General features: G+C 47.3%; 1 protein-coding gene across 1 annotated transcript in view; it reads left to right on the top strand.

Annotated features, from left to right (window-relative positions):
• sema3h (sema domain, immunoglobulin domain (Ig), short basic domain, secreted, (semaphorin) 3H) overlaps positions 1–25,989 on the top strand; it is a 282,277-nt gene that overhangs the window by 122,616 nt on the left and 133,672 nt on the right. The window lies entirely within an intron of this gene.

The raw sequence follows: 25,989 nt of genomic DNA, 5'->3' as shown, positions 1-25,989 counted from the left end.
TAAAGCAAGGGACAGGCGGTTTAGAGGAGATGTGAGGAAAAACTTTTCCACACAGAGGGTGGTGGGAGTCTGGAACTCACTGCCAAGGGTGCCGGAGGCAGAGACCCTCATAACATTTAAGAAGTATTTAGAGGTGCACTTGTGATGCCAAGGCACACAAGGCTCTGGGCCAAGTGCTGGAAAATGGGATTAGAAGACATAAGTGGTTGTTTCTGACTGGTGCAGATGCGATGGGCCGAATGGCCTTTTCTGTGCTGTAGACCTCTAGGATTATGACTCTCATTGATTGAGCAAATAGTCAGCCATGGCACAAGAGATGATGCATGATTTGGCACCGGTCGGCAGTCTCACCTTGAGAAGGCGATGAAAAGAACGAGAAATAGAAATTGGAAACTCGCATTGTTCCTTTCTGATGGTGAGGTTGATTGGATGGGGGTGGGGATATTATTCTCCTTCTAATCCATTTTTGTTTATTATGGACAGAGAGCCATGGTCTGTGGTATGGATGTGCTGACAGTGGGTGGGGTTATTCATAATTAGTGCACACTGTGAAAATTGTCCTTGTGATGTGATGCCAAGCATCCTGCATCATGTGGAGAACAGAAAGGTTACATTTCTGTATCTCTTTACTCTTGGTTGGGGCAGTTTGACATTGCAACTCCACCCTGCATTGAGTAATATTGCAGTGAATCACTATTAACCCATAGCTTTACTGTACCATTTTCCATAGTATTACAGCTGAAAGAGAGATTTATTGTTTCGCTAAGAGGCAAAATTCTGTGGAAAGCTCGGAACAGACAATATAAGAAATTTGTCTCGATTTCACTGCAGAATCTTCTGATTAAAGCTAAGCCACTTTGGAGTAAAATCATGAAACATCCTTTCACACTAAAGCTAGTGGATATGTTTAACTCTTTCCATCCACTCTCCACCACTGCCGCAAAAGGGACCGACAGATGTTTATTAGGTAAGGACATTAATAAATATGAATGGAAGACTTATGGCATAGTGGGTAATGTCTCCACTTCTGGGCCTGAAGCTCTACATTCAAGTCCCATTTCAGCCCTTGATGGTTATGGAAGATGAGTGTATAACATGGCCAAACAACATGGCTGGGATTCTCCGGTATTCGGGGGTCGGGCTGTACCGGGGCCAAAGGGTGGCGTGAACCACTCCGGCATCAGGCCGCCCGGAAGGTGCAGAATCCTCCGCACCTTCGGGGGCTAGGCCGGCGCTGGAGTGGTTGGCGCCACGCCAACCGGCACCGAAGAGCCTCTGCCGGCTGGCACGAGTTGGCGCATGCGCAGGGGCGACAGCGTGTTTCCAGAACCGCTGGCGTGTTTCCTGCGCATGCGCGAGGGTTTCTTCTCCGCGCCGGCCATGGCGGAGCCTTACACAGGCCGGCGCGGAGGGAAAGAGTGCCCCCACAGCACAGGCCCGCCCGCAGATCGGTGGGCCCCGATCGCACGGCAGGCGCCGTCGGGGCCCCTCCCGGGGCCGGATCCCCCCGTACCCCCCCGAGCACTCCGCAGGCCGCCCTCAGAGCCAGGTCCTGCCGGTACGGACCTGGTCTAATCCACGCTGGCGGGACTGGTCGAAAACGGGCGGGCGCTCGGCGCATCGGGGACCGAAGAGAATTGCCAGGGGGGGCCACTGCCAACGGCCCCCGACCGGCGCGAACTCCGCCCCCGCCAAAAAAACAGTGCTGGAGAACTCGGCAACCGGCGTTGGAGCGGCGGGGCGGGATTCACGCCGCCCCCCAGCGATTCACCAACCTGGCGGGAGGTCGGAGAATCCTGCCCCCCTGACTATCAACCTGTAAACCCTTCCAGTACTCCTGTTGGCAGGCGGTAAGAGTGGGAGAGTTTCCTGGTCAGTCACACTGCAGAAGGCAATGGAAAGTCACTGCAGTATCACACGCATAATCATAGTTCAATCCAGCAGAAGTCCATGGTTGCTAACAGTTTGTAAGGCCATGGTAACAGGAGGCAGATCAAGACTTATGGAGACCAGGCTAGGATTCCATTCCAATTCTCACCCCACACCTAACGTGGCACTTAGGCAGACTTTCATCATTTCCATAGCTAGTAATTCCTGACACAAGTCGCTAGTCTGTCACCAGGGGCTTATATTTGAGGAACCCTACTCCACATCAAGCGTGGCTGACTAGGAGTCTCTCCCACTCTTACTCCCAGCCATTTGTGTGTTTGGCAGGATTTTCAGGTTGACACACTGGATCTGTTTGATCTCATTATGAACGCACCTTCCTTGGTCATCAAGTCCTGTGGTGAGACTCAAACCCAGAGCTTCCCAGGTGGCACAGTGGCAGCGCTGCTGCATCACAGCTCCAGGGACCCCGGTTCAATTCCAGCCTTGGGTGACTGTGTGGAATTTGCTCCCTGTGTCTGTGTGGGTTTCCTCCGGGTGCTCAGGTTTCCTCCCATAGTCCAATGATGTGCAGGTTTACGGGGATAGGATGGGGGAGTGGGCCTCGGTCGAGTGCTCTTTTGCAGGGTCAGTGCAGACCCGATGGGATGAATGGCCTCCTTCTTCAATGTAGGAATTTTATGATTCTATGATTCTGGCTCAGAGGGAGGGGCGCCACAAGACCTCCAAGATACAGATCAATCATGATATCATTGAATGTTGGAGCAGGGTCGAGGGGCAGAATGACATCCTATTCATGGTTGCCTTGGGTGGTGAAGAAGCACATTGTCGCAATTGTCATAACAGAAGTTGGAAGACAGACCAAAGGTTTTTGAGAGGAATTGAAAGGGGGTAATAGGATACGGGGCCAGTCTCCAAGTGCACACTATTGACCGGAAACCTTGTTTGCTGCCTTTATCAAGATCTCTGTTGACAATTTCCTGACCAAGCTTCAGGAAAGGTTGGGCAGTGTGCCTGTGATTACCAAATATGTGTGGGCTCACCTTTCCCTACCTCTAACCTCTTACAGCCCTACAACCATCTGTACTCATTGAATTCTGGCCTCTTGCACATCCCTCATTTTAATCACTCCGCCATTGGCAGCCATGCCATCACTGCCAAGCCCCTAAGGCCTCTTAATCCCCTCCCTAAATCTATTCACCCCTGTGCCATTCTCTCCCGTTAAGATTTTTATTAAAACCTCCCTCTTTGACCAAGCTTTTGGTCATCTGTCCTTATAACTCCCCATGCAGCTCGGTGTCAAACTTTGTTTGTGGCTGAGACTCCCAACTGGCACAAGACAACTGGATGATTGTTCCTTAAATGTCTGTCCTCATTTCGCTGGACTAGTGTCTGTCCAGGGTGGGGAGGGGAGGAATGAGACAGGCTGCCTCTGCTGAAACTCATGCTACAAAAATATACAAGCTCCGGCGTCCTTTGGAAAACCATTACATCATCAACCTTCAGTTCCTAATCGGCATGCTGCTGTAAGACCTTCCTGATGGCTTGCTTTCCAGAGATTTATGCTGTTTATTGTGGAAGCTGGTAACAGGCGTTCCTTCTGTCCAGTGGGAATCTGGGAGGTCTGCGTAGCACCAGTGTTAGACACTCTCTCGCTCGCTCTCTCCCCCTGTACTCCTCGTGATAAGCCCCTTCTGCACAATTAGTGCTATGCGTCATGTTTGATTGGTGCCTGGGTAAAGGTTCATGCCCCCAGTCAGAGAGAAGGCAAGAGCAGGTTGAGGAGACCCTGACACCGTTGATCTTATCATGTGAGTTAGGGATTTTACAAGGAACATTAACTTGCAGTTGTCGCAACAGCAAGCAAAGGGGAATCGAATTTTAACCCTCTAAGTGCTGGATTTCTCAGATAATTTCCCAATAGCAAAGTAGGGCTAATTAAGATAGGTTGCATTGCAGCAGAACAATCCTGTTCATTCATGACTGGGCCTCAGAATAAACAGAAATTACAAACATCCTGTCAGTGAGATTTTGTGATTTTGGTCATTTTGTTGCTACTCACCTCCTGGCAGGAGCTGGGGCAAAGGTTGTCAATAGCAATGTGCTGACCTCAGTAAAAATTACACATTATCGGCTTCCGCTAATTATAATAGGTTGTTATGTTGCTGATAAATGTGGTCTTAAAACTAACCGCATCAATCGATACTATAGAAAAGGTTGGTAAGTTTCCTTATAAGCAAAGGTTGGACGGGCTGGGCTTGTATCCATTGGAGTTTAGAAGAATAAGAGGTGACTTGATGGAAACGTATCAGATCCTGAGGGGTCTTGGACAGGGTGAATGTGGAAAGGATTTTTCCTCTTGTGGGACAATCTAGTACGAAGTGCCACTGTTTAAAACTAAGGGGTCACCAATTAGGACAGAGATAAAAAGAGATATTTTCTATCAGAGAGTAGTGGGTCTTTGGAACTGTCTCCCTCAAAAGGCAGAGGAAGCAGAGTCTAAAGCTGTGCAGGTTAGGTGGATTGGCCTTGCTAAATTACCCTTTTGGTCTCCAAAAATGTGAAGGTTAGATGGGGTTAGTGCAGGGGAGTTGGCCTAGGTAGGGTGCTCTTTCAGAGGGTCAGTGCAGATTCAAAGGTTGAATGGTCTCCTTCTGCACTGTAAGGACTCTATGGATTAAGGCAGAGCTAAATAGATTCTTGATAAGCAAGGGGGTGAAAGGCTATCGAGGTCAAGTGACAACTTGGAGTTGAGGTTACAATCAGATTAGCCATGATCTTATTGAATGGTGGAGCAGGCTCGATGGGCTGAGTGGCCTACTTCTGCACCTAATTCATATGTTCGTGTGGCTCCTCTACCTCAGGGATTGCCTGCAGTCCCAGCAGTAGCCATCACTTCCATTGTGGTAACTGGGAACAGAGAGCTGCCAGCCAATCAGATTGGCTCTGTGAGATGGGTCTTCAACTCCAGATGGAGGTGGAAAGCTCGTCTCAACCCATTTAATGCCCCTGCATGTTAAATGTCTGTGAGGCTGCCCGCTAGCGAAGTGGATGAGTTTTAAGGCGTTTCTTTTGACAGCAAGGCAAAACACTGCCACTGGTAAAATCCTACTCGATGACTCATAGAATTTACAGTGCAGAAGGAGGCCATTCTGCCCATTGAGTCTGCACCCCACCCAAACCCACACCTCCACCCTATCCCCGTAACCCAGTTTAACCTTTTTGGGCACTAAGGGCATGGCCAATCCACCTAAACTCCTCAGTTCTTTGTCTTTTACACTTAAGTGCTGAAAATCTGAAAGAAAAAATTGCACTTCTGTTTGGGTGGCTAGGTGGCACATTCTGGCCTCAGGTGACTGTGTGGAGTTTGCACATTTTCCCCATGTCTGCGTGGGTTCCCTCCGGATGCTCCGGTTTCCTCCCACAGTCCAAAGATGTGCAGGTTAGGTGGATTAGCCATGCTAAATTGCTCCTTAGTGTCCAAAAGGTTAGATAGGGTTATTGGGTTACAGGGATATGGTGAGGGTGTGAACCCAATTATGGTGCTCTTTCAGAGAGTCGGTGCAGACCTGATGAGTCGAATGGCCTCCTTCTGCACTGTAGGGATTTTATGTTCTGTGTAGCACCTTTTATGACCATCAGACGTCTTGCAGCCCCCTACAGCCAATGCATCAGTTGCTGAACGTAAGCGTGCAGGTACAGCAGGCAGTAAAGAAGGCAAATGGAATGTTGGCCTTCATAGAGAGAAGATTTTATATTGGAATAGGGATGTTTTACTGCACTTCTTATCTGAGGAAGGATGTTCTTGCTATGGAGGGAATGCAGCGAAGGTTTACCAGACTGCTTCCTGTGATGGCAAGACTGTCATGTGAGGAGAGATTAAATCGTTTAGCATTATATTCTTTGGAGTTTAGAAGAGTGAGAGAGGACTTCGTAGTAACTTACAAAATTCTAACAGGATTAGATGGGGTAGATTCAGAAAGAATGATCCCGATGGTAGGGGAGTCCAGAACCAGGCATCTTACTTTGAGGATAAGGGGCAAAACGTTTAGGACTGAGGTAAGGAGAAATTTCTTCACCCAGAGAGTGGTGAATCTGTGGAATTCATGACCACAGAAAGTAGCTGAGGCTAAAACGTTGTGTGGTTTCAAGAAGGAATTAGATATAGCTCTTGGGACTAAAGGATCAAGGAATATGGAGGAGGGGGGAAATGCGGGTTTAGGGTATTGAATTTGATGATCAACCATGATCATAAAAAATGGCAGAGCCAGCTTGAAGGGCCGAATGGCCTCCTCCTGCTTCGATTTTCAATGTATATATCTATGAAATAAATACCTTCGGTCACAAGGAGCAGCTAACTCCTGGTCATGTATGTTTTAAGTTAATGAAAGCGTTAAGCAGTTCAAAAAACACTGAAGTAATCTACTTACATTCTCCTTTTATTGTTTAAGCTGTTCAAGTTTCGTATTCAGTGACTTGCATGATCTCAGCTCCATTCTTATCTACTGCCCTGCGGTCTAACCTGCACTTGACCGTTATTAGTTATCAGTCTCTGGTATCTATCATCCTGGTTTGTTGCAAAATTGCTGCTGTAGTCTGCAAAGGGTTATTTACTGCAATCACTGCTGTTTATCCTGTGGTCTACAATAGCACCTTTCATAGTTCTTTTCAAGCGAACAAGTGGCAATTAACATGATTGTTGATTGCTTATTTCTGCTACAGCAATCAAAAAGATAGATTACCTGTGTCAGATTCTGACTTGAAAGCTTCCAACACATCACTGCCCAAGATGGCAATCGGCAGCAAACTTGACGTTTGGATGATTCTTAGAACCGTAGAATAATGCAACACAAGAAGTCATTCAGCCCATTGTAACTGTGCCAGCTGCTTGTAAGAACTATCCAATTTGTCCCACTGCCTCCTTTCCCCACAGCCCTGCTTCTCACGGGTTAATCTAGTTCACTTTTGAATGCTACCCGCTCAGCCTGCTGATCCGCCCCCTCCTCCGTGATCCCATTGGGGGGCTGTCCCCGACAAAACAGAGCAGCAGGCGAGCCTTGTTGTGTGGATTGGATTGGAGAGGAATGTTGTGTCGGGAGGCTTGAAATGTTCATGGTGTCGAGAGCTGAGACCCCACCCAAGAATTCTTCATTCTGGCAATGTGGCTCTTCCACCGAGGTTTCTGAAAGCTCAGGCGGTAGAACTGTTTTCCAAACAGTGTTTGAAAGAAGTAAATCACTTCAAAATTACAGCTCTGAAACAGGGGCCCAAATTCTTGGCACAGTGGAGACCCTTTCCATTGTGGTAAAAATGGCAGAAGTGGCTGAACATGGCATTTCCTTATTTTTGCGGGGCAGGCCTGGAGTGAATCCAGGATTTGTGCATGTCTGGATCATGGAGGCAGCTGGCCACTTAAATCATCAGCTGCCTCGACCAAGTGCGATTTTGGTCAGCCCAGTCAGGATTGTGCGGAGTACGCCAAGTAAGAGGGAATCTGAACTTGGTAGATTCATTTGGATAGCCAGGGAATGTATTCGGAGAGGTAAGGTTCCCCTTTGTATATGGTCCAAGGATACCTTTGGGAGAGGTAAGGCACTATTTGGGATTGTTAAATGTTAAATGAAAGTGTGTAAACTCTTTGGAGCTGGAACTGTCAAAGAGCTGTCAAAAGATAAAGGTGAGTTTGCATGGAGAGGAAAGGCGTGATGGATTGGGGCATGGTTTGGCATGAATTGGCACTAACATTGGGACTGTATAGGGCCATGGGAATGTGGGGTTGGTGGTATGAGGACCTTGAGGTACGGATAAGGGACATGGGTGTGTGTGGGGGAATGAGGTGGCATGGAAGGGACATGGGCCGTGTGTGAGCATGTGAGGGGATGAAGGGTGAGGGCTAGAAGGCTGTTTTTTGATATAATCTTTTTTACTTAAATTAACAAAGTGCTGGAACACTGAGGCAGAGTTTCTGCCCAGTCCACCTCCGCAACCGGCAACCTCCACACTCGTTCCAGAGATGGCTGGTCCAATTTCTAATGTCCCATCCACCCCCCCCCTTCCTCCAACCTGGAACAGAAATCCCAACTCCAGCCAGTCATTTTTAAAGGGCAGGTTTGCAGAGCCTGGAATTCTCCTGTCTCTGTGCACCTGACCCGGGAGCAAAAATCCAGCCAAGATGTTCATGGTAAACTCTGATGGTAACTCCAGAAGAACTAGAAAGCAGGTCTTAATTTCTTCGATTCCAAGTTTATTCTATTCAGCAATCACTTCTCCAACAACACCATTGTGTCATCTGTACCCACTTTATACTTGGTGTAATCTATTAAACAATTCAAACCCCAATTTCAACTTAAGTACTAGGGAACATTAATTATGAAAACCTAAAGTTGAGACACTACGGCCCGGGATGGAACTGTATGGCTAACAGTGGCAAAGGCACTAACAGATACCAATTCATTACCACCAAAACCACCTGGCTCGATGGGAAGCTCATTGTGTTCGGGAAAAGTCATCAAAGGATTTTATATTGTAGGAAAAGGCAGACAGCACTGATAAACCACTGAAAAATGTGGTCATTGCAGAGTGTGGCAAGATCAAGGTGGAAAAGCCTTATGCTATTGCCAAACAGTGAGCTGTCTGCTTGTGAAGGGCAGTGAGCTGCAGCTTGCTTTCAGCCCTAGTGAGCAAGCTGTAACATTCCGTTTAATATTATACTGATCCTGGTCTTCCAGGCTATGTAGATGCCTGAATATTCCAGAGTCTGGTTCTTACCAGCTTTTAAAAAAATGTACACAGCACCAATAAACCTGGATTTTCTAATAGAACAAAATCTTTCCTAACAGATTCCCCCCTTTAAAAAAAAAGTGAATCCCTAATTTTAAAGTAAATTACAATTTACCATAAAACAAATGTATATACTTTTTTCAATAAATGCACCCTATTCCCCTTCTCAAGTTTTTTTTCCACTCACACCTCTTCCTTATGGGAAAATATGCTCGTCTTTAATAATTTCTAATACCTTCTTTGAGCTAGCTCCTCTTTTGGTCAGTCAGATTATTGATAACTGCTTTCAATCCACTTGATCTTGTGAATCTTCCTGTTCTCCAGCATCTGCTTTAAGTTCTATATGTCAATCCATAGTCTCTTTTCATTGATGCATTTTGTAGAGCGGACATTCTCATAAAGGGGCTTACTGTCTTTGTGACACTCTGTAGGTACTGTTCCCAAATACCCTGTTCCATGAAAATTTCAATCAGAATCCTGGATATAAAAAAAGACATATCTACTGCCTTCACAAGAACAAGTGTCTCTGCTGCCTCTGTACTTTTTAACCACTCTTCATAGTTTCCCATGCCAAAGAACAACATTTACTTTTCTTCCCCAGGAGAAAAATTATAAATCCTCCCACACTTGAAAAGCCATCACAATGATTAGCATAATATTCGTCACTCTAAACCAGTGTTTTCCAAACTTTATTTCCGGGGACCCATTTTTACCAACCGGCCAACCTTCGGGATCCAACCCGGCCGACCTTCAGGACCCACGCCGGCCGACCTTCGCGACCCACGCCGGCCGACCTTCGCGACCCACGCCGGCCGACCTTCGCGACCCACGCCGGCCGACCTTCGCGGCCCACGCCGGCCGACCTTCGCGACCCCCGCCGGCTGACCTTTGCGACCCGCGCCGGCCGACCTTCGTGACCCACGCCGGCCGATCTTTAAGACCCATGCCGGCTGACCTGCGCGACCCACCATTTTCTCTTAATCTTGTTTGTTGCTGACAAAAATGGAGGAAATTGTTTTGGATCCCTTTGGCCCCCCCAACTTGTAAAACAAAAGTCTGCGACCGTATAAAAGAAATGCGGCCGCATGGCGAATGCGTGCCCGATCATCGGTGTGCATGCACATAGTTTTGGGCATGCGCATCAATGATCGGTCATGCATGTGCAGTGCGGCCGCATGTTTTTTAAAGGTTTGTGGCCATTTTGAAGGCCGCCCGCAGCCGGCATAGTTAAAAGCCGGCTGCTGCGGCTGTTGCGCACGGATTTGTGCGATCGGGAGCCCACCCACCCGCGGGTCGCGCCCCCGAGTTTGACAATGCCTGCTCTAAACAATCAGTTTCAGTTGTCTAACATCACCTAAAGATAGGAATTTCAAAGCACAATTCTCCAATTTAATTTTGCCAATGTTTTGTTTGCACAAACAATTTTTCAACATTAGTGCTTAGTTCTAAAACATCAAACTGGTCTGGTTTTTCTAGCTAGCCTATCAAGCTGCCCAATTAAACTTTGGAGTTCCTCTTTTTCCATGTTAGAAGCCATTGTAACCTTTTGAGACCCTACCATGAGTAATTGCTCTGGGGTTAATATTCTCCGAGTAAGGCTGCTGATGTAGAGTGACATGCGAACCACTGCCTGATTTCTAACAATGTATTCGAATGCACCAGAGGCCTGACTTCCATTCTTGAACTCTTTTCTAAGCCCGTTAATAACAGTATTTTCAAATTTGCTACAACCACCCCACAAAAAATTATCTACATCCATCATGAAGATGCCCGAACGTTTCGCTCCATGGTGCTAATAAAATATCGTAGGGTTTGCTTTCAATTGGAGACAGCCCAACTTTAACAAAACCGACCTCACTGAGAAATACCAAACTCTGGAAGCATTATTTAGCCTGTATACACATTTAACTTTCAAAGTACCTTTTCTGCGTTTGGCGCCTCTTGGAGGGCGAAAACAATGTTCCATTTGAAGCTGATGTCCTTGTAAGAAAGCAACTTTAATATCTATCGACTTGCAGTCCCAAGCATTTGTGGCTAACGGAGCTAGAAGATCTTCAAAATTACCTTTCCTGCCATTGGTGAATCTACCCTTGCATTTCGGACCCAGGTTTTCTTCAAAACCTCATGCCATCAGCCTGGCTTTGACCTTAAGTTCCATCAAGAAGCAGCTTTTCCGTGCAAATCCATCTGGACCTCCATGTGCACCTCAAATTCTTTCCAGCTTTGCAGTTCTTGCTGATTTGCATCTTTTATTATTTTATCACCTAATTTGTTGGAAGTCACTGAGACCTCTCGATCATATGGGCTTCTGCTTCTTGTAGCATTCCTAATCTGCACCATATTTTTTGACCTTGTTAAGCCTTGTATCTTGTTCTGACTGCTCCTGCTTGATCTCCCTTTCCTATTATGAGATGTTCTTTCAATAGTTCTTGATTCCTTCCTATGAGTATATTCACTGCCAGACTACTGTCCAAAATGACACTACATTTCTTTGTTCTCCATTTGTGTACTTCATGTTCCCAACCCATGGGCCTAACCTCTTTCCCTTCATCTTGTTCATTCAACCAGTGTTTATATTGCATGCTCTAACAACGATAGCTACATCTTTCCACTGACTGGCCCCTTCTGGCACGTATGTCACTTTCATGCTAACTTTTGGCAGTTGTCCTTTGGGACAAATAGCTTCATCCAGGTAGTCAGAATTACTATGTCCCTTTTCAGATACTCTGTCAATTTGCACAATCTGGACCGCATAATTCTGTAACATATGTAAATTAGAAGTACGTGGGTCCTCAGCATTTTCATTAACGCCTTTTGAATCTGCACACTTACAATCTGCGCCCACTAATCTTGATGAAGGTACCTGAGCAGTCTGGTTTCCACGCTGCAAATTGATTGTTTTAACATTTGTCCTATAACCTTTCCACTCGTTAAATCCATCTCTTTTTTTAGTATCCCATATCTCCCTGTTTGAAAATAGATGGCCTCAAATCTCTCAGAATTCTTCCTGAGATTTCTGTTTTAAGGAATGCTCTCCTGCCTGCGTGCAGTGCATTCAAATGCTCAGAAAAGGTGGAGCTAATCGTAGACCCCTCCCAAGCTGGAGGAATTTTGGGATTTCTCCCAAAAAACAACTGACATGATTCCATCTGCAGTGAATTCTTTGTGTGGAAGGTTCATGCTAAAACGGAAGTTAATTTACAATTTGGCTTCTCTGCCAAAATTTCACAAAACATTTCATCTATGAGAGCATGATTTCTCACACACCCAGTTACTAAATGGGCTTTTTGCAGCTGTATTCGTAACTATTATAACAAAGAAAATTACAGCACCGGAAAAGGCCCTTCGGCCCTCCAAGCCTGCACTGACCATGCTGCCCATCTGAACTAAAACCCCCTACCCTTCCGGGAACCATATCCCTCTATTCCCAACCTATTCATGTATTTGTCAAGACGCCTCTGTCATATCTGCTTCCATTACCTGCCCCGGCAGCGACTTCCAGGCTCTCACCACCCTCTTGTGTAACAAAATGTGTCTCGTACATCTCCTTTAAACCTTGCCCCTTGCACCTTAAACCTATGCTCCTAGTAATGGACTATTCCACCCTGGGAAAAAGCTTCTGACTATCCACTCTGTGCATGCCCCTCATAATCTTGTAGACCTCTATCAGATCGCCCCTCAACCTCTGTTGTTCCAATGAGAACAAACCAAGTTTCTCCACCCTCTCCTAATGCCCTCCATACCAGGCAACATCCTGGTAAATATTTTCTGTACCCTCTCCAAAGCCTCCACATCCTTCTGGTAGTGTGGCAACCAGAATTGAACACTATATTCCAAGTGCGGCTTAACTAAGGTTCTATAAAGCTGCAACATAACTTGCCAATTATTATGTTCACGTTCTCACACTTATCCCAAAATTCATTGTCAGTACATTCTCCTCATTATCAGTGAGGAACTTTGGCAGTGGCCCCAGTCAGTTCCAATTATTTTCTTCTCTTTACTACGTATAATTGTCGACAGACGAATTGCAAAATGAAAAATATCCCACACCCTCAGATCCATGGTCACAACTTTAGTAAATTCTGCTGCTACGGCATACTCACTGTTGTTTATAATGGTGTTCTTTTTTCTTACATATATTACGTCTAAAAGTTTGGTGTATTCTTCATGTTTATACCCACAATCCTGAGCAGATTTTAATCTTTAGTATGACGGATGGGAAAATTGCCAAAGCAATTTTAACACAATAATAATAATAATCGCTTATTGTCACAAGTAGGCTTCAACGGAGTTACTGTGAAAAGCCCCTACTCGCCACATTCCGGCGCCTGTTCGGGAAGGCCGGTACGGGAATTGAACCCGCGCTGCTGGCATTGTTCTGCTTTACAAGATCGCCCACTGTGCTAAACCAGCCCCTGTCCAGGCATCAAGGTGCGATTGGAATGCTAGGCAATGACACCCATTTGCTACATTGCCCGCTCACCCACCGGAATCCACTTGGCATGTGTCAAGTGCTCACTTACCCACCATTACCAATTTCCTATTAGCGATAACCTTCAGCCGCACGGCCAGAGTCCTCAGCGTTTGGTGAGGGTTATGGATGATCAATGGGGCAGCCAGGCAGGGACAAGGGTTGCTCCCAGAATGGGGTTGGGATCCAGGTGTTGGCATGGTGGTGCCGTGATTGATTTCCCCCCCAGTGCCTCTCCCCCCACGGCAGCCCACCCCTGCGGAGGGTCCCCCACCGAGCACTGGGGTGGCAGGCACAGTGCCCCCGGACTCTTTGCCTGTGAGCAAAGATGGCTACTCACTTCCTCGGCCCTTCACAGAAGCCCTTCTGTCAGGTTCACGTTTTTAAAAAGGCGTCCTAATCGGTGCCAACGTGACCCGTTGCTGGGGAGGCCCATGAATGATGGGAGGCCGTTGGATATGGGGTCGCTCTCGTTAATTATATGGAAATGGGCTTAAGTGGTGATAATTGGTTCTCGCCACGCTATGGTGAGAATCCGATTTTGTCTACGGGAGCGGGCCAGTTGCATCGCAAACTGTTTGGCGCCTGGCGCGGATCTCGTTTTTGGTCCCTCCCGCTATTCGCCGGCCTTGTTTCGCTTGAGCGTGAGTGTAACGAGGCCAGAAGATCGCGTCCAAGGAATCACTTCTCTTTTCAGGAATTTAAGGGTATTATCATCCCCAAAAATGAAACTCGTGGAAATTCCAAATTCCTTAACCTTGTTCCGATCTTTGTCACTTAAAAAATTAAGTTAACATAAAATCCAGTTAACATTTTAGCTGATCTATTCCACATATTGTTGACGTACATCCGCTGTCTTAGAAGGCACAATTGAAGGACTCTGCGACCAGCACCATCATCACCAGACTGAAACTTCTTATTACTTAAACAATGCCTTCTCTTTGGTCAAAATCTTCCCCTTCTTGCGAGTCTTCTGTCTTGTGCTTGGTTTCAAACATCCCATTATATCACTTAGGACAGTTTATTGCACAATGGAATTCTGAATCACACCTAAAACACCAATTGATCACATTCTGGGCGTTTCTGAGGTTCATTTTTCTGTTGAAAGTTCCCAACTCATTCCTCCTGCCATAATTGTTAAAGGTGTTTCTGTCCTCATTATTTTCAGTTCTAAATCTTCTTTCGTATTGACGCTGGTGGTTTGTTTCTAGTCCACTTTGCCATCCTGTTAACACGGTGACTTCCATAGTCTGTGTTATTGCAGATCAGCCCATTTGGGTCATGAAGGAATGTTTGCCCAGGAATATTTTTAGAACCTCTGACATTTGTTCTAGCAGGGTGTGTCTTTCTGCAAATTTATCTCCCGCCAAAACCAGAATCCTATCCGTTGTAACTTCAGCACAGTGCAATAACTTGAACACTGGCTTGAATCAAGGAATTTCTAGACCGAATCTTTGCATCCTTGTAAATAGTCTGCTAAATTCCATGGAGATATTCTTTGACACTCTACATTTGTCAAAATCTGACCAAGCCTCATAAGCACTTAATAAGTCATCCTTTTGGTAAGTCACATCAATGAAAGTTAGTAATATACGCAAACCTTCATCTAAGTCCAATTGCTCCGGCTCCAATTCCAAAACTATCTTGCACCTTATTTTGCTTTCGTACGGTAATGGAAGTGCCAAGGCCATTCCTTGTTTTTTGTTGGGCAAGGATGTAACCCGTGGTAACTTCTTCCATAGGGTTGGGGCTCAGAAAACAACAGTATGTAGGCATGCCCCAACATTCTATGCTTGGATTCAGCTATATGTTTTCCAAGTTGCTCTAAATCACTCTTCAAGGTTAGATTTCAGAATACCGGGCTGGATTCTCCCTTCTGACGGCAGAGTGTTGACGCCGTCGTAAAAACTGGAGAGTTTAACGACGGCGTCATTGGACTGCTAAGTGAAACGATCCTCTGCACTACAGGGAGCCAGCACGGCACTGGAGAGACCCACGCCACTCCAGCTGCCGATACCGGTGTCAAATAGGCGCTGCGGGTCTGCGCATGTGCACTGCGACCCGCCCGAATGCACGCATGTTTGGTAGCTTCCTTCTCCGCGCTGCCCCCGACGCAACATGGCGTAGGGCTACAGGGGGTGGGGCAGAGTAAAAGAGGCCCCCAGCAGGAGAGGCCGTCCTGTCGATCGGTAGGTCCCAATCATGGGCCAGGCCACGGTGCCCCCCCCCCCCCCGGGATGGACCCCCACCCCCCCACCCCACCAGACTGCCCCCGACAGGATGGATGCCGAGGTCCCGCCGGGTAAGACCAGATGCCAGGTGTGAACGCCGACGGTGGGACTCGGGCTTTTTTGGCGGCCACTCGGCCGATCCCGGGCGGAGAATCGCCGGGGGGGGGGAGGCCGCGTAGAGCGGCGCCTGACCGGCGCCAATAGCGCCGATTCTCCGGCCACTGGAGAATCGGCTGACCGGAGTCAGGGCGGCGTCACGCGAATCGCGCCCAGCCTGGCGATTCTCCGAACCGGTGTGGGCTAAGAGAATCCCGCCCCAAAGGAATTTTAGTTTGCAATCCTTTTTACTCGCAAGAGCTAACCATCCTGTGCTACCATTGGTAAGCTCTGATGGTAACTCCACAATAAGAAGCAGGTAGTGACTTCTTCGACTGCAAGTTTATTCTGTTCAGCAATCACTTCTCCAACAACACCATGGTGCCACCTGTATCCCCATTATACATGGTACAGTCTATCAAACAATAAGTGCAGTCTATTAAACTATTAGAACCCCAATTCCAACCTAAGTACTCGGAAACATTAACTCTTTCCTAGCAGTTCAACCCATCAGGTCTTGGCCAGTGTTTTTTCCACTGTAGCTTTTTTATTCATTCCTGGGATGTGAGCATTGCTGGCTAGGTGAACATTTGTTGCCTATCCATGATTGCTCTTGAGAAGGTGGTGGTGAGCTGCCTTCTGCAGTCCATTAGGTGTAAGAACACCCACAGTGCTGTTAGAGAGGGAGTTCTAGGATTTTGATCCAGTTTCAATGAAGGTCTGGCCAAAATCTTCTAACTCAGAATGGTGTGTGATTTGGAGGGAGACCTGCTCCCATGTGTCTGCTGCCCTTGCCCTTCTAGATGGTAGTGGTCGTGGGTTTCGAAGGTGATGTCAAAGGAGGCTTGACGGCCATACCTCAGCCTATCATATCACATTGGGGAGTTTAGTGATGAGACGTGCACACCATCCAATGTTATCATTCATGGCATCATCTCCATCAAAGTTCTGCAGTCAGTGTGGGTGCATATGCATCAAGTGTGATTAAGATTGGTCGAGATGCGTCTGTTGGTGGAATAAGCCAGCTAACCTAATGTCAGAGCTCACACATGACCACCACAATGAAGGGCTGTCTCAGCAGGGAGTCAGAAGAGGAGAAAAATGGCGAGAAAGGTGAAAACAAATCAAGTTCCAAAAGGCTAATCCCAGAAAGTGTAACACTGATTGTGGTGTTGGGTGCTCTGGTGCACAGATGAGCCAACACAGTTGTATGTGGTACAACTCTATTTTATTATAACTCTTATAATACAGTTCGTTCTGGATACTCTGCACGTGCTGTCTCCCTGAGTGTGTTTGGTAACAGATGTGTCCTGGTTCTCCTCTGCAGCTAATACTGACCACCGGGGGTCGTGTCTGTGCTTTTATATCTTTCTGTCATTGGTTGTGGTGTTGTGTGTTCTGATTTGTCTGTTGGTGTGTCTATCATGATGTGTGTGTTTGAATATCATGACATCCCCCCTTTTTACAAAGATATGTGCCTACGTGGTTATAAATATAATTGTGTCGTGAGTGCATCGAAGAGTGTGTGTGTGTGTTATGTACAGCGTGTGTATATGACGTAACTATTTACATGGGGCGATGTCGGGTGCGTCACACTAACAAGGTTGTACCATAACAAAACTTGGATGCGAGAGAAAAAAAAAAAAAACAACTTGAACATTGGTCTGGTCAGACGATATCTGGAACAATAAACAACAACAGGTTATAATACAGAAGTGTTTGACTTTTTGAACGTATGAACAGCGTTATAAGTCCAGTCTAATGGGTGACCGCCTCAAGAATGGGCTGGTCCTCAAGCCGGTTCAGCTGTGGAGATTTGGGGTCACACTGGTTCACCTTGGACTGTTGGAGGTGATGCTGTTGCCGAAGTCTCTACTTTACCATTTGTTGTACTTCGTGCAGTGCTTGGTTTTTTCATTCGTGCAAATATAACATTCAACATCTTTGTTAGTGGTGCCTTGGCTGTGGTTTGGTTCTGGTGGCGATGGAAGGGGCATGATCCGTGGCATCTCCACGAAGTCATCCTTGGGAACCAGTGGAGGATCCGGCGTGTGCGTACGGTTCAGTTGCGAGCGTGGAAGGCGGCGCCAAGCTCGCTGATTGCGCCTACGCACCAATCCATCCGCCCTGCATGCCAGGAACAAGGTGGAGTCTTTTTTCTTTTTATGTTTGTGGTGGACGGCATCTTGTAGCCGATGGGTCGTTGCCATCGAAGTAGCACCATCACTAATATCATGCAAGGCGATGACTGTGCCAGATGTGGAAGTTGGCCGAGACCGTGTACGCTGGTTCCGGCCACCTGCTGTGCCGGAAGGGCGACTCCGCAGAGAAACGTCGAAGCATGTCGCCTTGGAGAGAGAATTGTTGCTCGCATCAACGTCTGGCGATGGCGCGAATTGGTGTGTCCATCTTGGACCGCCGGTGCTGGTTGCCACTGCCGACCCAGTGGGACTGCCACGCGATCCATTCCCTGTCGCCGTGGCATCCGCCGTCACCCTGAGCGTGCCATCACCGAGGCCGCGACACCGCCCGTCCGGAGCAAGGTCTGGCGTGCGCGAATCAGAGTCGGCGCTTGGCTGCTCCCCATCTGGAGTCCGGTCTGCCTTCCGTCGATGCCCCCCGTCCGGAGTCCCAACAGGTTCACTGGAGGCAGCCGAGATTCCCTGAAGCTGCACTTCTGGAGTCGGAACATGCAGGAATGCACCAACCAGTGGAGAGGGTCGAGCCATCGAGGGTGGAAGCGGTGCGCTGCCACCGCAGTCGTCAGTGGTCCCACCGTGATCGTCGAGTGCCTCGGTACGCACTAGGCGAGGTCTGTCACCTTGCACCTTTTGCATGGGGAGTGGGATGCTGTCGTCACTCGTCTCACATCCCGTGGATAGATCCTCATTAGCAGCTTGCTGTTCACTAGGGTTGGGTAAATTGTCAGAGTTTTCATCTGGTGGTGCACACCATGTCGGTGGACTGTCATTGTCTTGCCGTTGTCCTTCATTTGGGCTTTTCTTCTTTGGAATTTTAAATCTTCCCCCAGACATTGCAGAACCTTGTTTATTACCCCCAAATTCTCCCATAGGTATGGTCTCGAATATAGGATCCAATGTTTCTATCGACATTGTACTATTTTCCAAAGAACATTCCGTTTCACTTTTCTTCTCAGGTGCCTCATATGTATCTTTGTCTAATGTACATGCCTTCATGGTCTCTGGGTCTGATTTTGCTGGGACTGGCATGGTCACAGTCTCTCTTTTACTGTTCTCAATTGCCCACATTATACTCCCCATACATAACTGCTTAATCACTGGGGTTAGTGTGGTACAATGGATAATCGGGTCGACCTTATCTGCATCTTCACCATTAGTGGAAAGCACACTTGGTTCACTTGAAACTGCTGTGGGTTTTAAATTCGTTATCTGGCTACTCGATGTCGGTGTCCTCAGGATTCTTGCTCCAATGTTCTGCTCAATAATCAGTGGAGCGTGTATAGGTTCAATGCAATTAATGTTCCCCTCAAGGTTTGAAGAGTCATTACTGACTAACTGCTGGTCTCCGAAGTTGGGATTTTGCGGTGTTGTGTTGAAGGGAGACATTTGTCCCTGCTGTAGATATGATTCAGGTTGTGTTATTTCCATTACCTGAGGATCAATGTCTTGTCCATTTTTTCGATCCGTACTAAAACACTGGCAATTCTCAGTCTGCTCCTTGCAAGTTAAACATTCAATTAATTTTGTTAGCAAATCCTCAGCATCCTTCTGTGGCCGTGCAGCATTATTAATCTCTGTTCGGCTATAATGATCCTGAAGGTCAGCGCATAAACCTTTTTTCTTCGGGCTTGGACGAGGCGATTCCTTTGGCTTGTCTTCAGTTGGGCTTGAACAGTCTTCAGCGCTGTGCCCTTCATTGTAGCATGAGAGACCGTCATGTTCATGCTGCTGTGTAGTGGAGCATGGTAGGCTGTTATAGCCTTCTTGCTGTTCACGTGAGCATGGCAGACTTGCATCGTCTGCCGCTGGTTGGTCAGGAGAGGTTGCTAGACCCTCATGGTCTTGTTCCTGCAAGGACTGCGCTCTGGAGTCTTGCGTTCCTTCCATCGTGGAGTCCGTCCATGAGCTCTCTGTGGAGGCTTGTGACACTGGAGTCACTTCTTGTTCGTGCAAGGACTGCGCTCTGGAGTCTTGCGTTGCTTCTATCGTGGAGGCTGTCCACGAGCTCTCTGTGGAGGCTTGTGACACTGGAGTCACTTCTTGTTCGTGCAAGGACTGCGCTCTGGAGTCTTGCGTTGCTTCTATCGTGGAGGCTGTCCACGAGCTCTCTGTGGAGGCTTGTGACACTGGAGTCACTTCTTGTTCGTGCAAGGACTGCGCTCTGGAGTCTTGCGTTGCCTCTATCGTGGAGGCTGTCCACGAGCTCTCTGTGGAGGCTTGTGACACTGGAGTCACTTCTTGTCCGTGCAAGGACTGCGCTCTGGAGTCTTGCATTTCTGCAATTGTGGAGTCTGTCCACGAGCTTGCTGTGGAAGCTTGTGACACTGGAGTCACTTCTGGTTCATGCGAGGACTGCACTCTGGAGTCTTGCATGTCTTCTTTCATAGAGTCGGGAACGTTGAGCGGGACGTGGACCACGCTCTGTGTGGCAGCAGGGCACTCTCCGTGTGCTTGCACCGCTCCCTGTCTGTTAATGTCAGGCTGCAGCATCATCCGGTACTGATAAGTTGGAACGTCATATCTGCTGGATTGAAGATCCTCAAATCCGAAAAATGAATCCGCATCTGCGTCGGATTCAATGTGGGGGCCGCCAATGTGCAACACGAAAGGTTCGTCCGAGTCATAGTCATATAGGACCACGGAGCTATCATTGGGCTCGCGAGGTCCGGAAACACTGTAAAGATCGTCATCGAAGTATTCAAGGTCGGAATCATCGGCTTGTGCGTAGGTAACTGCTTGTCGGAGGGTTCTTCGGAGGTCAAATTCATCTCCTGGGTCAATTTGCGGCACTGTGCTGTCATTCCAGGTGAGGGAAGGTTGTTTTACAGCTTTAACAGATTTTTGTCTTTTTGATTTGGGACGTTTCCCTTTTAAATTGGATTTGGGACATTTCCCTTTTAAATTGGTGCAGTCTGGGGCCTCTGACATCCTGACGCTCGGTATGTAGCACGTAGGAAGCGACTGCGCATGCTCAGATCGCTGTTCCTTTACCGATGGCCGTTTTCTTGACTGCGCATGCGCAGCATCTCGCGCATGCGCAAACGAAACTTCCGGTTCTGCGCACTGCTCGCGCAACTGTGCTAGCGTTATACCTTTAGCAAGATGGCCGCCGACCTCGACCCAGCCTTCTCTCAGGCCCGGGATTTTGGCTTCTGGGAATTCGGGCTCCGGGATCCCAGCCACGAGGTGAGTACTGCAGCTTTTCTTACCTTTATTTGCCGATTGGATTGCGTTTTCTTCACAGTACTTGGAGAATTTGTCCAGGACTGCCTGGTAATCGTACCTTTGCTGCCTCCTGAAGAACCTGAACCTTGTGAATATTTCTCTTGCTCTTGCACCGGCGATGGTGAGGAGAAATTCAATTTTTTCGCTATCATCCAGGTCTTGGAGTTCAGCTGCCACCAGGAACAATTCGAACCATTGCCGGAATCGCCGCCAGTTTTCGCGGAGATCGCCGTAGCACTGGAGCGGCTGCGGAACCGGGAGCTCTATCATTTTGCCTGGGCACTGCTGGTTGTCTGTGTACACTGAGGTATGCCGGCAGGTATCGATCCACTCCTGTACCATGTGGTGTTGGGTGCTCTGGTGCACAGATGAGCCAACACAGTTGTATGTGGTACAACTCTATTTTATTATAACTCTTATAATACAGTTCGTTCTGGATACTCTGCACGTGCTGTCTCCCTGAGTGTGTTTGGTAACAGATGTGTCCTGGTTCTCCTCTGCAGCTAATACTGACCACCGGGGGTCGTGTCTGTGCTTTTATATCTTTCTGTCATTGGTTGTGGTGTTGTGTGTTCTGATTTGTCTGTTGGTGTGTCTATCATGATGTGTGTGTTTGAATATCATGACACTGATCTTTTTTTAGACAGCGTATATAACCCGATACCTGTGGAAGGCTGATAACCCATTCAACTTTCAACCTTTTGGGGTGGCCAAGTGGTAATTTTGAGTACCAAAGTGAAAACCAAAGACTGTTTGGTTGTGTGAATCACAATACAGTTTTGGTGTGTGTATGTAGTCCAAGGTGGGCGTATTTTCTCACTACAGAACTGGTGGAGATGGGTGGGTGGTGGAGGGTAATGGTTGGCGTGCTCCAAACCCCTGGTGCGCACATGCAGTTACCAAGCGAGGTTTATGAATGTTCATGCTATCCAGTTGGCACAAACATGATCGCACCCATTTCAAACACTGGGCCAGTCTATTTAGTAACCAGCCCATCCCAGCTGGTTCTCGCTTCGAGAAAAATAGGGCACCTTCAATTCACATTTTGTAGCAGAATCCAGTTAAATGCATTAAGAATAAAAGTCAGGAAATGCTCCTGTACACCAGTGAATATCTACAACTCTCTCCCCCTAAAAAGCTACTGAGGCTATAGTGGGGGCAATCAAAACTTTCAAAATTGAAACTTGGCTTGACTATTGCTATTAGGGGCTAAGGAACCATGATGGGTAAATAGAGTTGATCATAGCGATCAGCCATGATATGATTGAATGGCAGAACAGACGCATCAATTGCATCACTAAACTCCCCAAAGCGATATAATAGGCTGAGATATGGACCTCCTGTTCTTATGGTCCTCCTACAGTAAGCTGGACACAAAACGTGCCTTTAATTTGCAGCATGGCTGGACTGATGAGGATGTTGGGAGCCAGTAAATAAAGATCAGTCTGCTCCAATGTCCGTCAGGGTTCTGCTCATATTCCCTTAGATCTCAAACCTGTGCTTAGACTTGTAGGTATAGTCTTGATAAATTAAAGACAAGTAGAGTCATTTAATTCCAAGAGAACTGGCTGGATCACCTTGTAAACAGTGTCCACCTCCCCCTGCCCCCCACACGTGATAAAGGGCCATTTGTGAATTGACTCTCACTGACCCTGTCATGTTCAGTTTGCCCACAACGCAAAACCATCAGTAGCGTCCATCGGAGCTGACTGCTTGTCAACTGTTGGGAGGCTCTGGAATTCATTACGGCTTAAACTGTCAACATGTTGGGAATATCATGAGTGGAAAGGTTGTGTTAGTATTAGGGAGGTATTTCAGCTGTTGGCCGCTTTGCTTGAACCGATGTGTGCAGTTGCATTCAAAGCAGCTCATTGTGGATTCAGACTGGGGTGGGGGGGGGGGGGGGGTGCGGGAGCTGGGAGTGTTGGTGAGAGAATCAGTCAAGTGTTGAGTTTCAAAGCTCCCAGGCGGGTCTGGGTCCATGATTTCAGTGCAATCACCGTGCTAACCTCGAGCAGCACCAGGAGAAGAAACAGTCTGCAATCCTATTGCCCCAACACCCAGCAAACCTGTGGGGATGGGCAGACATGAAAGGCCCAACTGCCTCAAACTATAGTAGAGCCAGGGAGGGAGCGAGGGAGAGACAGCAAATAATCTCAATTGTTCCAAAAAACCCAGCAGAGGGGAGGAAAATAACACCTGTATTTATATATTGTTCATCAACTCATCCCATTGTATCCCTACATCTCCTCCTTTAGGCACTCCTTAAAGCCTACCATTTCACAAACAATTGGTTATTTGCCTTAATATCTCCTTATGTGGCCCCAGGCCACATTTTCTCTGATTACACTGACGTGAAATGCATTGGGACATTTTACTATGTTAGAAGGGCTCTATAAATGCAAGTTGTTGTTGGTCTGCCTCTGTTCATACTGTTTGCACTGTTGCGGTTTGTGAAGTGTTTTCTGATGTGAAAGGCATAGGCGCGATCCTCCGGCAACGTTGCGCCAGAAAAGCAGCTCGCCGCGGCACAAGTCCGGTGAAAGCCAGGAGACCCCGCTCCCGGGATCTACCTGGCTCACAATGCCTAGCGAGATTCAGTGCAATCTCGCTAGACATTGCAAGCGGAATCCCACCCACCCGGGGATGCTCCCATGTTGCGTTTGGGCTGGGTGAGGGGAGGTCAGGGATTCTTTTCGGAACCTCGGAGTTCGGGATGTCACTGATGCGACCATCAATTCACTCGAAGTCACGTGGAGAAGTAAACCGTGGTTTTAATCAGCTTAGAACTGAGCCTGCCTGTGACCGGTACAACACTGAAGGCGGCCCCGCAGGTCAGCAGCTCTTATACTTCCTGTAAAGGGGGTGGAGCCATGGGCGGAGCCCGTACATGCCCCAACATATCCCCTGTGGGTGAAGCCACACAATGGCCCATAGGTAGAGCCCACAGGGTTAATAACATAACAGTGCACTAGTGAATTATCAGTAATTATACATTCACCACAGTCATCTCTCGCTACAATGGGGAATTCCAGTGAACGGAGCTCCCCGTTGTAAAAAATGGGGCCATGCACATTCCCCTTCAGGCCCCTTATTCAAAGCGAGTCGCGTTGGATAGTCATATGTTTCTCGACACTCCGAGTGCCTGGAAACACATGGCTAAACGCGCTCACTCGGGAACTTTGTGCCTTTTTGGGAAGATAGCACCCATAATCAGGAATATTTTCACGCAGCGAGTGGGAATGCACTGCCTGAGGGGGTGGTGGAGGCAGGTTCAATCCAGACATTCAAGAGAGAATTCAAGAGGAAGAATGAGCGGGGTTATGGGGAGAAGACGGGGGTAACGCCAGGTGAATTGCTCTTCCCGAGAGCCAGCATAGACATGACAGGTCAAATGGCCTCTTATGCTGTAAGTTCACTGTAAGGTTCTTCCACTTTGCCTGATCAATCAGCAGTTGCTGTTCGTGTCATGAATACAGCACTCAAGTCCTTGCGCAGTTAGCTGCAGGAAAGTAAATTTCACTTTCAACTGCAGCAATAAATCAATGCCTTCCAATAGTTTAGTCCCTGTCAGCCAACCTGATTCCTGCTGAGATATAATTTCCATTTTCGGCCAGCATTCTCTCCTCCGGAAAGAAGGAGAAAAACTCAATGACTTGACAGGAGGATATTATATTATGGGATGGGATACAGTAGGTAGTTGCCTAGGAGGCCAACAAATAACTATATGTGTAACGTGGTTGTGAATTCAATTTCCACTCCAGAGACCTCAGAAGAAAAATGATGCTGCAGTGCAATGCTGTACCGAGAGGGTCTTTCAGTTGAGGCATTAAACAATACGATTTTGGCACCATTTTGGAGAGGAGCTGGGGAGTTCTCCCTAGTGTCTTGACCATTATGTAGTACTCTCGCAACATCATGAGGACAATGGCCCTTATTACTTTGTTGCCTGTGGGAGCTTGTGTGTAAATTGGCTGCTGTTTGCGACATTACAACAGTGGCAACATTTCAAGCATACTTTATTGGTTACAGAGTCCTGGAAATACTGAAGGTGTTAAAGGCACTATAGAAATAGAAGTTTTTCTTTTTTTAATTCCTTAATGTGCCGCACTGACATTCCTGCAGCCTGCACCCAACCCATTGTTAGCCAACGAACTATGTGCTCCCAATATAATCCAGCCTGTGCTGATAGTGCCTTACGTTCGATCACATGAAATCACTTTGCTGCAATGTGCCTTTTATGGTAAAACTTCCTTCATTGTCTTCAGTCCCTTTCCAATGTTTCATTGTGATTCGAAGAAGGAATTCCTGACGTTCTGACCTGTCCACTGAAGCAGAACCGGTGTTGGACTGTGCAAACAGAACCAGAGGAAAAGATTGAGAATGATTCTTGTGAAGTTAGAGGAAGTTGAAGGTTCCTAAGCGGCAATATTCAACATGCCTTTCTGTTTCATGACTGCCAGTCTGCTGAGCTGTCAATGTTGAGGGAGCTGTTAAGGAGTGACATTTCTGACCAGCAAAAGCAACACAGATTGCAAGCACATTCAAATATGTGCAGATGTCTTCTTATTGAGAGCCACATTTAAAAAGAAATATACTTTTATGCCAAAGTGAGAGATTGATGTCCTTAACAGCAACTTTGTCCTCGTTTTTTTGGATAGATTACAACTGTCTAGCTAAAACCCCGCGCCGTACAATTGGTTGTTAACTTCAGTTTGAAGAAACTAGCATGTGGCAGGTGACAGGAATACATAAGTGTTCAGAATAAGGGCTGTTGAAGGCTGGAGGAGCTGGTGATGGGATGCTTTCTCTCCTTTTCAATATAAATCAAGTCACAGGTGTTTCAAAGTGACAAATGGACATGAGGCAATTCAACAACCTGAGTGTTAGCTATACCCTTGACTGCAACACATGTGCAGCTAGAACTATAGCGAGGATATTTGGTAACACATTCTGTTTCCCTCCTGGGGAAACAGACTGAAAAAGGGTTGCCCTGGGGCCGTGCAGAGATTCCATTAATAAGACGTTGATTCCATATGTATGTTTGAGACAACAGATTAGGAAAGAATTTATTCTGCGCATTATCTGCAGCATCTGG

This window comes from Scyliorhinus torazame, chromosome 13, assembly GCF_047496885.1.
Source record: "Scyliorhinus torazame isolate Kashiwa2021f chromosome 13, sScyTor2.1, whole genome shotgun sequence".
In the NCBI taxonomy this organism is placed as follows: Eukaryota; Metazoa; Chordata; class Chondrichthyes; order Carcharhiniformes; family Scyliorhinidae; genus Scyliorhinus; species Scyliorhinus torazame.
Note: the sequence above shows the minus strand (reverse complement) of the source record. Positions and strands in the feature narration are given on the sequence as shown.